Raw genomic sequence first — 14809 nt, forward strand, 5'->3', positions numbered from 1 at the left:
ATATATCTGTACAAAAATAATCAATTGTTTAAAATTATATTTTAAAATAAAGGCAGATTTATTTTAATGCAAGTTATGTATAAATCACAAAATTTGTGATCTTAGAAATCATATACTTGGAATCATTAGACTATTTTTTCTCATGTTGCCTTTAGGTGGGTCTGAGTTTCATTAGCTATAATTAAAAGTATTGTGAATTTGAATGGGATAAGTTTGCCTGTTGGACAAAATAGGATTTTTATATTATATATGTTCTAAATCACTAAAATAAAGAGGGTCATACTATTAATTCTACTTTCAAATATCTTTAGTTAATAATATTCTCCTCTGAATGTTTTTTTCTCTAAAATGTACCCAAAGTGCAAATCCATCCACTTCTTGATCCCAACCTAATAATAAGCCAGGTGGAATGACTGTGAAGGTTCTTTGTGTTTTGCATGATAAATGGCCTCTATTTCAAATCTTGATATATCTCAGGCTCCAGCCCTGAGTACTACAAAATGTAAGCCATGGTCACTGTGTAAATCCCCACACAGGAGGAGTCATGCTTTCAGGCTCTAACACATGCCTCATGTGGTCAACAGCATGACCTGATGGTCTCATTCTCTCCTTTTACCCAGTAGTTAACAGAATTTTCATGAAAGCCACATAAGAAATACAGGCATATATAAATTATACTCCAAGCTCATGGGAAGCAACTTCCAATGGATCCGTTAAAATTTCTCCCCAAATTACAGATCTATGAAACAAAACAAAATGACTACAATAATATCATTTTTGTTTCATAAACACCAAAAGAATATTCCTGATCCTACAGAATATATTATTCAGATATATTCCATGTCTCTAAGGCAAATGAAGTTTATCAGCAATGGTCATATTTACAAATAGACTCATCTCACTCATGTCTAAGATAGCCTTTGACTTTGTCCTCTATCACCTGTCTTAGACCATTCATCATTTTTTCCACACAATACTCTGGCTTTCCTGATCATGACAAGTGTTTATCATGACCTTGTGTTGGCAAGTGTTGTTTTTATTGTCTAGAATATTCTAGTCTCTTTCTTTTTCTGGGAAACATCTGCTAATTCATCCTGTTCAATTATATTACAGGAATACTTCTCTACTGGAATCTGTTGTTTCAATGACACAGGACTATATTTGTGACTTATCACTATGTTATTATGGAATACCTTGCTTTAACAGATGTGTTTTGTTCATTTCTTAAGAGTAAAGCTTGACTTTTGCATCCACTATTTTAACTGTGCATGTAATAAAATAATTTATATCTCTAATAATCAGTTTCTTTATTTTTGACTGTTGGAGTGTGGCGACGGCTGGGTAGTGGGAGTAGTGTCGATAGTGGAAGTCTGCCAGTGGGGTATTTATCGGGGTAGGGTGGGTCTCCTGTGAACAATTCGATCCCTGGGTGTTTGATGGAAGCAGACAGGGCAGGGTAGGGTGGGGCTCCTGATTAGAATCCCTTTGTCACCTGTGGTTGGTGGGAGCAAGCAGAGAAGCTCTGTCCCTGGGTCTGCCGAGCCTGGAGTCCAAGGTCTCAGAGAGTTCCGCTTATCTTGTTCTGTGGGTCTTCAGTCGTGCATGGGTCTCGGCCAGAGCTGCCAGGCGGGTCCGGAAAGCGTCCTGGAGTGTGGCGACGGCTGGGTAGTGGGAGTAGTGTTGGAGGCGTCAGTGTCCTGGTCAACACAAACTTGGCCAAGAGCACTGATTCATTCGAATGCCTAACAACCCAAATCGGATGTTTACATTTGAATAGATGTGGCTCACTGCCTGCAGTTTCTATCTTCGTTGTCTAAGCACAAACATCTCATTATGATGAAAGAGAAATCGAGAAGTTCTACATAGAGCTGGAGAAGTTCTATAAAGAAGACCACACCTTCTACAAGATCATTGTGGGTGATTTTAATGCCAAGATAGGACTGAGAAGATCAGCTGAAGAACTTCACATCGGGACCCATGGCCTAGAATGGAACAAACAGGGTGAGAGACTTTCTGAGTTCATCATGTCGACCAAGACCACTCATGGTAACTCACAGTTCCAGAAAGCAGAATCTAAACGATGGACATGGGAGTCTCCAGGTGGACGATTCCACAACAAAATAGACCACATCATATTCAATCGACGGTTTTGCCTGACTGATGTCGCTGTTGTCCCAAAATTTCGTACGGGATCGGACCACCGTCTCCTTCGTGCAAAATTCTACTTCACAGAGCGGGGAGAAAGGGCTGCAAAGTTCAAAAAGAGAACTTCAGAATGACCACCAACTGGGAACTCTTTGGTACTATTGAGGCAACATGGGAAGATGCCATTGTTGACAACATTGACAAGGAATACGATCGACTGGTTCAGCACCTCCGTGAATGTGCGAGGAACACCAAGAGAGAGATAGCTGCAAAAAATCGCCTATCTTCGAAAACTCTTGATCTAATTCGCCAGCGTGGTTTGGCGCATGACTCAGGCAACCGCAAGCTAACGTCCGAGCTTGCAAAGCAGTGCAGAGATGCGATCAAGGAAGACCTCAAAGAGAGAAGGGCAGAAGTACTGGTAGATGCGGCAGAAGCCAGGAAAAGTATTCATAACGCCCGCCTGTCCTTCGCCAACTACAAGCCCAAGATGACTGCCCTCCGACATCCTGATGGATCCATCACATCCTCCAGAACGGCAATGGAGAAGATTATCCATGACTTCTACTCAAATCTCTTTGATAGCCATGTCCACTTGCCGACATACCAAATTCCACAGGATGGATATGTCGTTCCCAAAGTTCTCCCTTCCGAAATCCGACATGCCATTTCGTCGGTAAAGAAACAAACAGCACCCGGCCCAGACAAGGTCAGACCTGAACTCCTGAAGAACCTGCCGTCAGTACTCATCAATACGCTGGCTCAGCTCTTCACTCGCTACCTGTCTGAATGCAAGGTTCCATCCCAGTGGAAAACCAGCAGGACCATACTACTGTTCAAGAAGGGAGACATCCATGACATTGGCAACTATCGCCCGATCTGCCTATTGTCTGTCATCTACAAGTTGTTCACTCGAGTCATCATAAATAGGATTGGCAGAACACTAGATGAAGGACAACCATGCGAGCAAGCAGGGTTCCGCAGAGAATTCAGCACCATCGACCATATCCACACGATAACCAAGCTCCTTGAGATTTCTCGGGAGTTTAAGATGCCGCTCTGTTTAACATTCATTGATTTAAAGAAGGCTTTTGATTCTGTTGAGACGGAAGCAGTCATTGAAGCCCTAGCCAATCAGGGCATTCAAGCCCAATACATCAGGATCCTCCGTGAGCTGTATTGTGGATTCACTACCAGGATCTCACCATTCTACAAAGAAGTGATCCTTGATTTCAAGAGAGGGGTGCGGCAGGGTGATACCATTTCACCAAAACTCTTCAGTGCCACCCTCGAGAACATCATGCGACGACTGGAATGGGAAGGAATGGGAGTGAAGATAGATGGTCGGCAACTACACCACCTCCGCTTTGCTGATGACATTGTTTTAATAACACCAAACATCAGCCAAGCGGCACAAATGCTGGCCAACTTTGACCATGAGTGTGGAAAGGTAGGACTACAGCTGAATCTTACGAAGACAATGTTTATGAGAAACAGCCTCGTTCCTGATGCCCCATTCACTCTCAATGGAACGACCATCTCCGAATGCAACAGCTATGTCTACCTAGGTCAAGAGGTCAACATGACAAATGACCTGGCACCCGAGCTGCGCAGGAGGAAGAGAGCGGCTTGGATCGCCTTTAAGAACGTCGAAGAAATAGCTAAGAGGACAAAGAACCTCCGGCTCCGGGCACATCTCTTTGATTCCACTGTTCTTCCTGCATTAACATATGCCTCAGAGACCTGGGCCCTACGCAAACAAGATGAGAACGCTATTCAGGTCTCCCAAAGAAGAATAGAAAGAGCTATGCTTGGAATATCACGTTTCACTCAAATGAGAGAAAGAATCCAGAGTTCTGACATCTGTCGACGATCAAGAATCAGGGACGCTGTCTCATTTGCCAAGGTGTCGAAAATCAGATGGGCTGGTCACGTAATGAGATTTAAAGAGGACCGCTGGACTAGAGCTGTTACTGACAAGACCGCGTGGCCGCCCACCTACCAGATGGTCAGACTTCTTTGTCAAGATCATGAATGATCGTTTTGAGGCCCTTCATGTTCCCGGAGCGAACAGATGCCATTGGCCTACACTAGCACGCGACAGGGACAAATGGAGACGTTACTGGCGCCCGCTCGAGCAAATTGACGACTAACGGGAAGTTACGTGATTAAGTGATTAAGTTTACCTCTATAATGTGTTAGAACAGTTGATGAGATAGAATTAAATGTCTCAACCAAGTTTGGAAAATATTAATGGTTTCAGTCATGCCAGTTTTTAATGATTATAAAGTCAAATTCCCTGATATATAGGGAATCTCAATTAACATTTTCAAAATGTAAAAATGTAAATTTAAAACTAATATGATGTCTACTGAAGTTTGAATAAATGTTTAAAAATCAACATGTAAATGGAAGCTAAAGAGCATCTACCAAGAAGTAAAGGTATCCAACAAGAATGAATATTTCGGGGGGCTGGAGTGACAGCACACCAGGTAGGGCATTTGTCTTGCATGTGGCCAACCTAGGTTTGATTCCCAGCATTCCAAATGGTCCCCCGAGCACCTCCAGCCTCCAGAAGTAATTCCTGAGTGCATGAGCCAGGAGTAACCCCTTTGTGGGGTTACTGGGTGTGACCCAAAAACCAAAAAAAATAAGTAAATAAACATTTCCTTAACAAGAAAACTTTAAAATTTTAGCTATAATCATTAAAGAAAAATGTCAACAATTATTTAATTTTTGTTGCATTCATTTGTCTTAAGATACTTCAGATGATATTCATAAGATCGTCTCTTTTTACGGGTAAGAACATATGTCTAATTAGGGGTCAAATGAAGCTGTACAACAGTGTTTAGAATTTTTTTATCCTTCCATGGACAACTCATTTAATCACCTAGACATTTGAAATTCCTTTGCGGCACAAATAATCACGTAGCACGGCTTGAATACCAAGAAGTGCTACCCAAACACATGAAAAAAATAGCACATAAAATATTTCAAAGTGTGTTTATTTTGTTGTACATTTCTGCCATCCAACTTACTCAGTTTATCACACGTACACACTGAAAACCTGTGAAAGCATTAAAAACACTAGAGTTCCAAACAATACATATTCTGCTCCAAAGGTCAATCAAACAAACACATATTATGATGACAGCAATTTGACATCTACTTCAGTGTTGTTGGTGTCTTACCCTGGTAAGTTGGTAGAGTAGAACAATTAAAAAGAAAAACTAAAACCCTTTGATAGTATGTGCATTTGAATCCAATTAAAATATAATATTGTTTCAATGCCTGTCATTCAATATAATTTTAAAAGAAAAATATAGAAATAATCAATGCAGCATTACAATTTTAGCACCGGGAGAGAACTCAAAAACCTAAAGTTGATTCTTTGTAAAATCCTGGATTCTATTCCTGGCACCATCCACTTAAAACAATGGAACTGGTTCCAAAACAAAACAACAAAGTAACACGATTTATGTTTAAGAGTTTTATAACTGCAAGCATTTGTTTTGTTCTGTAACAACAGAGTCTCTAGAAAATGTATCTTCCACATAAATCTATAGATATATATTCTTATAATGAATTATATATTAGAAAACCTCTTTTCTAAAGAGTAAGATAGCTAATATATATGTCTTCTGAACCACATATAGCCTATAGTTTTTTTTAAATAACTCTTGTCATAAATTTCTAGTTCTGCACTAGCAATTGCAAGTATAAGCTATCTATTGCTAAAAGCATGGTAAAAACTAGGTATCTAGTAATAAGAAACATCATTATTCTCAAATTCATTGACAATGTGTATTGTATGTATTCATTTTTGTGTGTATACTATGCTATTTTAAAATTTTACAAAACTTTTCTGCATCAGGTAACATTGTTTGTCCAGGGATACTGACTTCTAGAAATGATAAAGGACATTTCCTGGAGCATTCTTCGATACAAAAACTGAACAGTTTAGAAGTATGCCTGTACACTTGATCATTAGAGTCCACAGAGACAATCTCTATCAATATCCCTAATCATACCAAGACCAGATACCAAGGAACTATTGAGCATCGCCACAGTCCAAAGTTAGCAAAAATGTTTCAATTACCAATCTTAAATTATACTCTTCCTTGAATTGTCTTTCTTATGAAAACAAAGCCGAAGATCAAGGTGTTTCCTTTAATCCTGCTTCTATTTTTCTGGAACTGATGCTCCACCTATGGTCCTGGGTGATGATAGGGGCTTTCAACTGGCAATAATTCTATTAAAACACTTAGGTTAGAGATCAAATTTCTTCACTACATTGAGGGTACAAAGAACTTTAAAATTAATGATCGAGTTACATTTTTAACTTGACTCCATTCCACACACTGATCAGAGGTTTTTTGTTTTACTTACTGAGTTCACCTTTGCATCTAACCTTAGCTGAAAAACACTGTTGCATTGGCCGAAAAATGTCAGTCTTCCCTGGTCTACCAAGTACAGTTCAAGGTCAAAACAGTGCTCCTAGGAATAGCCTGACATTCTTAATAAAGACTGATGTTCTTTGTCTCTATTTCGTGCCTGGAAACTCCCTTGAACTGCTCTAACTGGACAAGAGTTATATACAGTTTAGACGACTCGTATATCACTCTCTAATTTCGATTTTTTGTACAAAAAATACCTTTTTTGATAAAAAAAAAGAAAATTCTTCTAAATAGTTTCTTGCTGATGTCAACTCATTCTGGCTGATTACAGAGAATAATGATACCTATGTTTAAGAGCACTTTGCATTGTAGCATTTGAATTCACCTTCATTTACACCTCTATGAAGATACTCTTCTGTTAAGACATTCACAAATTTTAGCTTATTTTGTTATGTGTGCATGTCATAAATTTCTATTCATTTAATGTTAGCTCATAATTTAAAGTTGTGAAAACACTTAAAAGTACTGTGGTAACATTAAAAGTATAAAAAATTAATTTTTGTTGGGATGTGTATGTACAAATATAAACATAATTACAAAAAGTGTTTTCCCATTAGGATTTACTTGAGACTCCTCACAAGCATTAAACTATAATGAATGCATATCTGCTTTCATTTAATATATGTCTTGGAGTTGTTAGAGGATTCCAATAGGAAAAAATTATTTATCTAGATATCCTTCAAGTTAGTCATCCCATTACACCAGTTTTATGAAGTTCAGGAAAATCTTACAAGTAGCTCAGTACTACCTAAAGGACAAATCATTTCTGAAATAGGTATCTTAACTCTCTTGACTAGTGATCAAATTGCACTGGTTGATTTTCAATTAGGAAGCTGTAATACCATGAATCATTTCTTTTTTATATATCATAGCATGCAAAGTTAATCATTTTTCTTCACATTTGGCCCTTGATAGTTGCTAATTACCTAGAATATGCCTTGTTATTAAAAATGTACAACTCCTTCAGCTACTTTTAGCTAGCTGTTTTTTTCTTTCCAATGAGAATATAAGAAACATCAGTAAAGTTTCTGAATATGGAAAAACATCATCATAATCTTCAAGTAAAATCCTATGAGATTAAGAATTAAGGAATAAAATAAGACTGTAGAGGGCTGTAGAACAGTATAATAGGCTGAGTACATGTTTTCCATGACAGGAGCCTGTGCCTGATCTTTCTGAAAAACATCAGCAACATCTATAATCCTGACCTCAGAGCCTGGTTTAGCTCTGAGAACCACAGAATGTGCCCCATTCCCAGTAAAAGAAAAGAGAGGTAGGGTTGTTGTGCATTTGACCTATTCTCTCAAATTTCAAGAGTTAACATGGAAATTTATAAATTTGCTCTTTATGACTTACTGTCAGTCATTTTTTTCATTTTATTTATCATGAGCTATATATTTTTGTTGTTGTGCCTATAGACACACACTATGTTGTCAGACATAGTATTTTTTTATCCTGCATTTTTTTATAGTTTAGCATCACAAGTATTCGTTGTGGACCAGAAAGATACTCCAGTGAATAAGATCTTTGTCTTTCACTGGTTCTAGTATTCTCTCATATGGTGGATTCTCTCATATGGTGCTGCAAGAATTGCCAAGAATGATCCCTGATTCATAAGTCACAATTTATTCCACTACTTGGCATTTAACCCAATGGCCCAAAATCTCGACTCAGGGAAAACATTAGCCCTCCAATATTCATTGAAGCACTATTCAAAAATAGTTAAAATTTAGAAAAACTGAAGTTTACAAGAACATATGACTAAATAAAGAAACTATAAATATATATGTATGAAAATGTATCTATCTATCTGTCTATCTATCTATCTATCTATCTATCTATCTATCTATATCTGTCACTGTCCTCTCATTGTTCATCAATTTGTTCAAGCGGGCCCTGTATGTCTCCATTGTGACAATTGTTACTGTGTTTGGCATATCGAATACGTCATGGGTAGCTTGCCAGGCTTTGCTGTGTGGGTGAGATACTCTTGATAGATTTCTGGGCTCTCCGAGAAGGGCAGAGGAATCAAACTTGGGTTGGCCATTTTGACCATTTGCAAGGCAAATGCCCTACCTGCTGTGCTATCGCTCCAGCCCATATATATATATATATATATATATATATATATATATATATATTGCAATGGAAAACAGCTGTGCTATGAGAAAAGACAAATATAGGCCATATGCTGCTATGTGGATATACTAAGGAATATCACCTTGAGTGAATTTAGTGAGAAAGAGACATATAGAATTTCTCTCATATGCGGGATATGGAGAAATATACTATGGGGAGTAGTTAGTGCACAGTGGCCATAGAGACTGAGAACTGGTAACTAGAAGGATTTGAGCAAGGAGGGAATGGGGGATAGGATGAAGGAATGATGCATTGTGCTATGGTACTAGGTGGATAGTGGGGTTCTAGAATGTTTTCTATATGACCACCCAGTATTATAGGTCAAGATATCAGTATGCACAAATTTAAATTAAATTTAATAAAAAGAACTGTCTCTGATCACATAGACAGGCCAAACCCTAAGGAGCACCAAATGTGGCCCAAACACCACACCAAAGAAAATAGCAAATGAAAAAGAATAATTATTCCTGTAGGTTTTACAAGACCCTAGATTATTTTTAAATTTTGATTTGGGTGGTATACTTAATCCCCAAAATCGTATTTTGAAGTTATATGTAGACAAAGTACTTGAAACTCTGACATTGATCATACGAGTGAGTCTCATTTTGATCCAGCATCTGAAATGATTGCGCTTATAATTATACTGTGAAGTATTGTAAATATTCTAAGAATTTGAAAACTTAAATAAAATAAATGACCTCACAATGTGTATTAAATGTGATACATATTTGTTTCTGGAGGGCTGGAGCGATAGCACAGTGGTAGGGCATTTGCCTTGCACGCAGCCAACATGACGAACCCGAGTTCGATTCCTCTGCCCCTCTCGGAGAGCCCGGCAAGCTACTGAGAGTATCTCGCCTGCACGGCAGAGCCTGGCAAGCTCCCCATGATGTATTCGATGTGCCAAACACAGTAACAACAATGTCTCCAATGGAGACGTTACTGGGCCCGCTCGAGCAGATCGATGATCAACGGGAGGGCCTTCACTTTACTTTACTTTACTTTACTTACTATAGTTTGTCATTTTGTCTGCATTGAAAAAAAATAAATGGGACAAACAAATAGAAATGATTAATTTAATCTAAGAATTTTAATGATTTTCATTTGTTCTAATTAGTTATTAGAACAAATTGTAAAATAGTTGCCACTTTTGTTTACATTCCTCCAAAAGGAAAACACGGTTTCAGTACTAGAAATGCTTTAGTGTTTAATGTAAATAAAATATAATGATGTGCTATCTCTAAATAGTTTTAAGTGCAACACATGTTGTTACAAGTGAGTCACAAATTCAGCATTATCTGAATATTTGTTGGGTACTTAATCTGTGCCAAGCACAGTGTTAAGAACTGGGTATGGAGTTTGGAGAATATAGTGGGCAGAGTGTTAGCCTTCCATGTGTTTGGTCTGGGTTTGAAACACAGCACACTATTTAATCCTCTGACCACTGCCAGGAGTGATCTCTCAGGACTGATTCTTGAGAGCTGAGCCACTAGTAAAACCTGAGGGTCCCTGGGTGGGTGTGGCACCCCAAACAAATGACCAATCCCTTCATCTCCCCCTCAAAAAAGTCTTACACAGTAACAATTCTACTTTGATACTTATTATTTTTGCAACTATTAATGGAATCAGAAGATATAAACTGGTACTCTAAAATTTTGGTAACTTTCATGATCTACTTTGACTATATTATTATATAGTAGCAGAAAAAACATGAAATTCTACGATAATCAAGTCAGATCAAAAAACTCTCTGGGACTGAGTGAGGGAATTTGTTCTGTGACTTAATACCATAATTTAAGTCTCAATGTGCTAAGTAGAATTTAAGTTCCATTGTATCCTTATGAAGAGGTAAGAATGCCATATTGAAAAGTATACCATATCATATAATTAAACCCTTTCTTTCCATGGGGATTTATGTTCATTGGGATGGTTTTAATAAAAAGAAAGATAAGCAAATATAATTTCCTTAAAAAATTCAAAGTATTTTTGGGTTTCTCAATTAAAATCTATGAATAATAATAAACATTTTAAGAAAGGGAATTAGAATTAGAATTTTCCGAAAAAGTAAATCTATAAATAACTTGAAAATAGGTATTAATAAACTAAAATTTAGAGGAGTCTCATATGTGCAGCACAAATATCATGTATCTTAGTATTTTTTTCAGTGGTTAGAATCCTGTGGGAATCATTTGAATTATACTGGCACTGTAGAACTGTCCTCCCATCGTTCATCGATTTGCTCGAGCAGGCCCAGTAACGTTTCCATTGTGAGACTTGTTGTTACTGTGTTTGATATATCTAATACATCTTGGGTAGCTTGCCAGGCTTTGCCATGTGGGCAAGATACTCTCAGTAGCTTGCTGGGCTCTCCAAGAGGGGCGGAGGAATCGGACCTGGTCCAACCAGGTTGGCCGTGTGCAAGGCAAATGCCTTACCCACTGTGCTATTGCTCCATACTGGATGAATAAATAATCCTATTTTATTTTCTAATACTGCATATTCTTATATATCTATATTATACAACCAAGCATCATTTTCCCTCTTTATGTGCTATCTTACAATGTCTGGATAAATATTTTAATACTAGGCATAACTTTCACTTATTCTGTCAAAGTGAAATACTTATGCTGTTAATATTCTATAATATGCAGTTTTTCTCAAATCACAAAAGTTTCATGCTCAAAAACACGGTAGCACAGTTACATTGATCACTGTGGAGAAAAGAATTTGTGGCATTTACTATTGATGGCAAGAAATAGACAGGATTGGTGCAAAACATTTGTTGCACAATATTCAGGATCATATAGTTCATTGGAAATCCTTCCTTAAATTAGACATGCAATTCCATTTTAACACTGTTTGATTTCTTCAGCTGTTTTTGTATCTGTCCCACTGCAGAGAGTAAACTTAAAAAAGGAAGGTTAAATGTAAGGATGATGAAAAACGTAATAGAAATGGAGAATACATTGGCAAATCCTCTAATTCTAGAATGACAAAACAGTTCTGATTGCCCTGATGAGAGATTAATTGAAAATGATTTGGGTAGAAAAATAAGATAATTTATTGATATGAATATGGTAATGTGAATAATTTGGTATTCACAGCAATAATTTGAGTGCTGTGGCTTTTATGCTGAAAGTTTCCCATTAGAATGTGAATCTAAAATTCTAAATGACTTATTATGTAATAGGAACTCATAACTACATGACACAGATAAACTATTCTAAGGAGTCTTTTCAGGAATTCCAAATAAAATTAGACTCAGTGGGATGAAAGCTAGAGGTTTGATTAGAAATATAAATAGCCCAACACAAACTCCTTTGATTTTAAATACTGGCATAGAATTAGACATTCATGAAGCATTTCTACTTTGCTATAGTCATGATACATAAAAGATATCCTGGTATTTGTATGTTTTATTCCTCAAGAGATACTAACAAAAACAAAGATTTGAGAAACATTTCATATGTCTGCCATCTCTATTTTATTAAGTTTATATTGTCTATATGATTTGCATTGACACATTTTGAATGTTAGAGATTATTAAAAGTCAGAAGTTTGTCATATGCCTCTTAATAACTAGTACTTTTCTTTCCTAGGGCTTGGCATATCCAGAGTGCTCAGGGCCTATTCCTAGATCTGGGTTCCTGGCTCCTGAGTTACTCTTGACACTACACTCAGGAATCAGTTCTGGATGTGCTCAAGGGACTGTAGTGTATACTAGGACTCAAACCTGGTCAGCCACATTAATGGTAAGTGACCTATCTTCTTTCCTATCTCTCCATTCCCATCGGCAACTATGCTTAAGTTAAAAAAAACCAAAACTTTACACCAAATGTTGTTTTCTGGGTACACCAAGTGTTATTAAGGGATTATCCCTGGTTTGGGGCTCAGGAATCACTCCTGGCATATTATGGGGAAATGTGTAATTTTAGTGATCATAAAAGTTAGGAAACTTGCAAAGCAATTACCTCCCAGTAATAGTTCTCAAATGCCAAAGGATATAAATTTTTATGGTAAATGATATTTTAGGTAATTCAATATATTTTAAACAAGAAATTCTCTATATTGATTTATATTAGCATGCATATAATGTATATGTGCAAATATTTTAACTATTGTAATTACAAAGATCTTATAGTTACTTTAGTTTTATCATATATTAAATCTTATTACACGTTTACTAGGAAAACTTTCAAGAAGAGATTTAACATCCTAAAACTTCTGAAATTAAATTGTATTCATTTTTCTCAATTCATTTAATAAATTTCTCTGACCATAGACTCAAACTTATGGATTTGTGGAATTATGATTAGTTTTCAGGAAAATTTTATAAAAACATCTGCTTACCATGAAAAAATCAGAGATATATAGAAAATCAACTAAAGCATGTTAAGATACCTGATCAATAATGTTCAAGCAGACTGTCTAAATTGGGACATGATTTTAAACTCATTGCCATTTATTCAAGTGACTAGATAAGGCACGTTTTTGAAAATACCCTCACTGAGGGCTGGAGATAGCACAGTGGGCAGGGTGCTTGCCTTGAACAAGGCTAACCTGGGTTCGATTCCTCCGTCCCTCTTGGAGAGTCCGGCAAGCTACAAGAGTATCCTTCCCACAAGGAAGAGCCTGGCAAGCTCCTTGTGGCATATTGTGGCTCCTTGTGATATGCCAAAAACAGTAACAACAAGTCTCACAATGGAGACAGTACTGGTGCCCGCTCGAGAAAATCGATGAACAACGGGAGGAAAGACAGTGCTAGAGTGCCCTTACTGAACACTCAACTGTATCACTGTCATCCTATTGTTCGTTGATTGCCTCAAGCAGGCCCCAGTAACTTCTCCTTCATCCTAGCCCTGAGATTTTCAAAAAGTGCCACATTCTAGCATCTTTCAGGGTCAGGAGAATGAGACCCATCATTGTTACTGGTTTTTGGCATAATGAATATGTGACGGGGAGTTTGCCAGACTCTGCCGTGTAGGCAGGATACTTTTGGTAGTCTACCAGGTTCTCCAGAGTATGAACTAGATAATAAGATGTCTTCCAGGAGCAAGATTTTATAGTCTCTGGGTCTTGGCCATTGATGGGATTACACGGCACCAGGCGCAGTTGGTGGGTGTAACACCTACATACTGGAAGATGGGGGGATCTGGGTGGAGGAAGCCCCAGTCGCAATCCGAGCAGGCTTGGAGATCTACACCCCAGGTCCCGCACACCTGGGTTCCTGGGCTGGTTCCTTCATGCGTGAGGCTTGTCCGAACGTCTGGAGAGTGGTCTTAAGCATAGCTGTGGCTGGAAACATAGGTCTTCAGCTGCCAGGGCTCTGCTCGGGGTGGGGAGGGAAACTCAACCCACCCTCCTCCAAGGGGCCCCAGTGAGGACAGCCAGGTGTGGAAGCAGGAGACTCTGAACACATGGAATGAAATACTTAACCTGTTCTTACAAGAATTATTTTAGGATTTCATTAGTTAAAAATACTTTAGCTGCCATTCACTGATGGCAAATTAAAGCTATGAATCTATTTTGGTTTCACGGATAAAAGAGAAAGGACTCAACTAATGAAACCACATTTGGCCTTTTAAAATTTACATGTAAAATAATAGTAAATGGATATTCTTGAATCCACCATTTGTAAAGAATACTTATTTAGCACTAGACACCAAAATTTCTGGCCAGATTACAGTAATTATGAACTGTTAGCATCATATTTTATGCTAATTTTTAAAATTTCATCTAAAGATCGTGTTATAGTGTCTACAACAAGTGAAAATTGTATTAGTTGTGTATTAGTTTATGAATGTTGCCACAAATAATATTTCATATCTTTACTGAGTCGTGAATTTGGCTGAATAACTTTATTAAGGGTATCAAGAGGCTAAAATCAAAATTGTGGTCAGAATTAAGTTACTCAGAGTTAGAGATCTGAGATCCTCTATTAATAGAGATTTCCACAGACCTCTACCATATAGCCCTAACAATTTCATTGCCATTTATCTCTTTCAGGATCAAAATGAGAGCCTGTACCTCCTTATGTCTAATTTGGAGTCTTCAATAATGTTGCATAA

The sequence above is a fragment of the Sorex fumeus genome, unplaced genomic scaffold (genome assembly GCF_029834395.1).
Source record: "Sorex fumeus unplaced genomic scaffold, SorFum_2.1 ptg000055l, whole genome shotgun sequence".
In the NCBI taxonomy this organism is placed as follows: Eukaryota; Metazoa; Chordata; class Mammalia; order Eulipotyphla; family Soricidae; genus Sorex; species Sorex fumeus.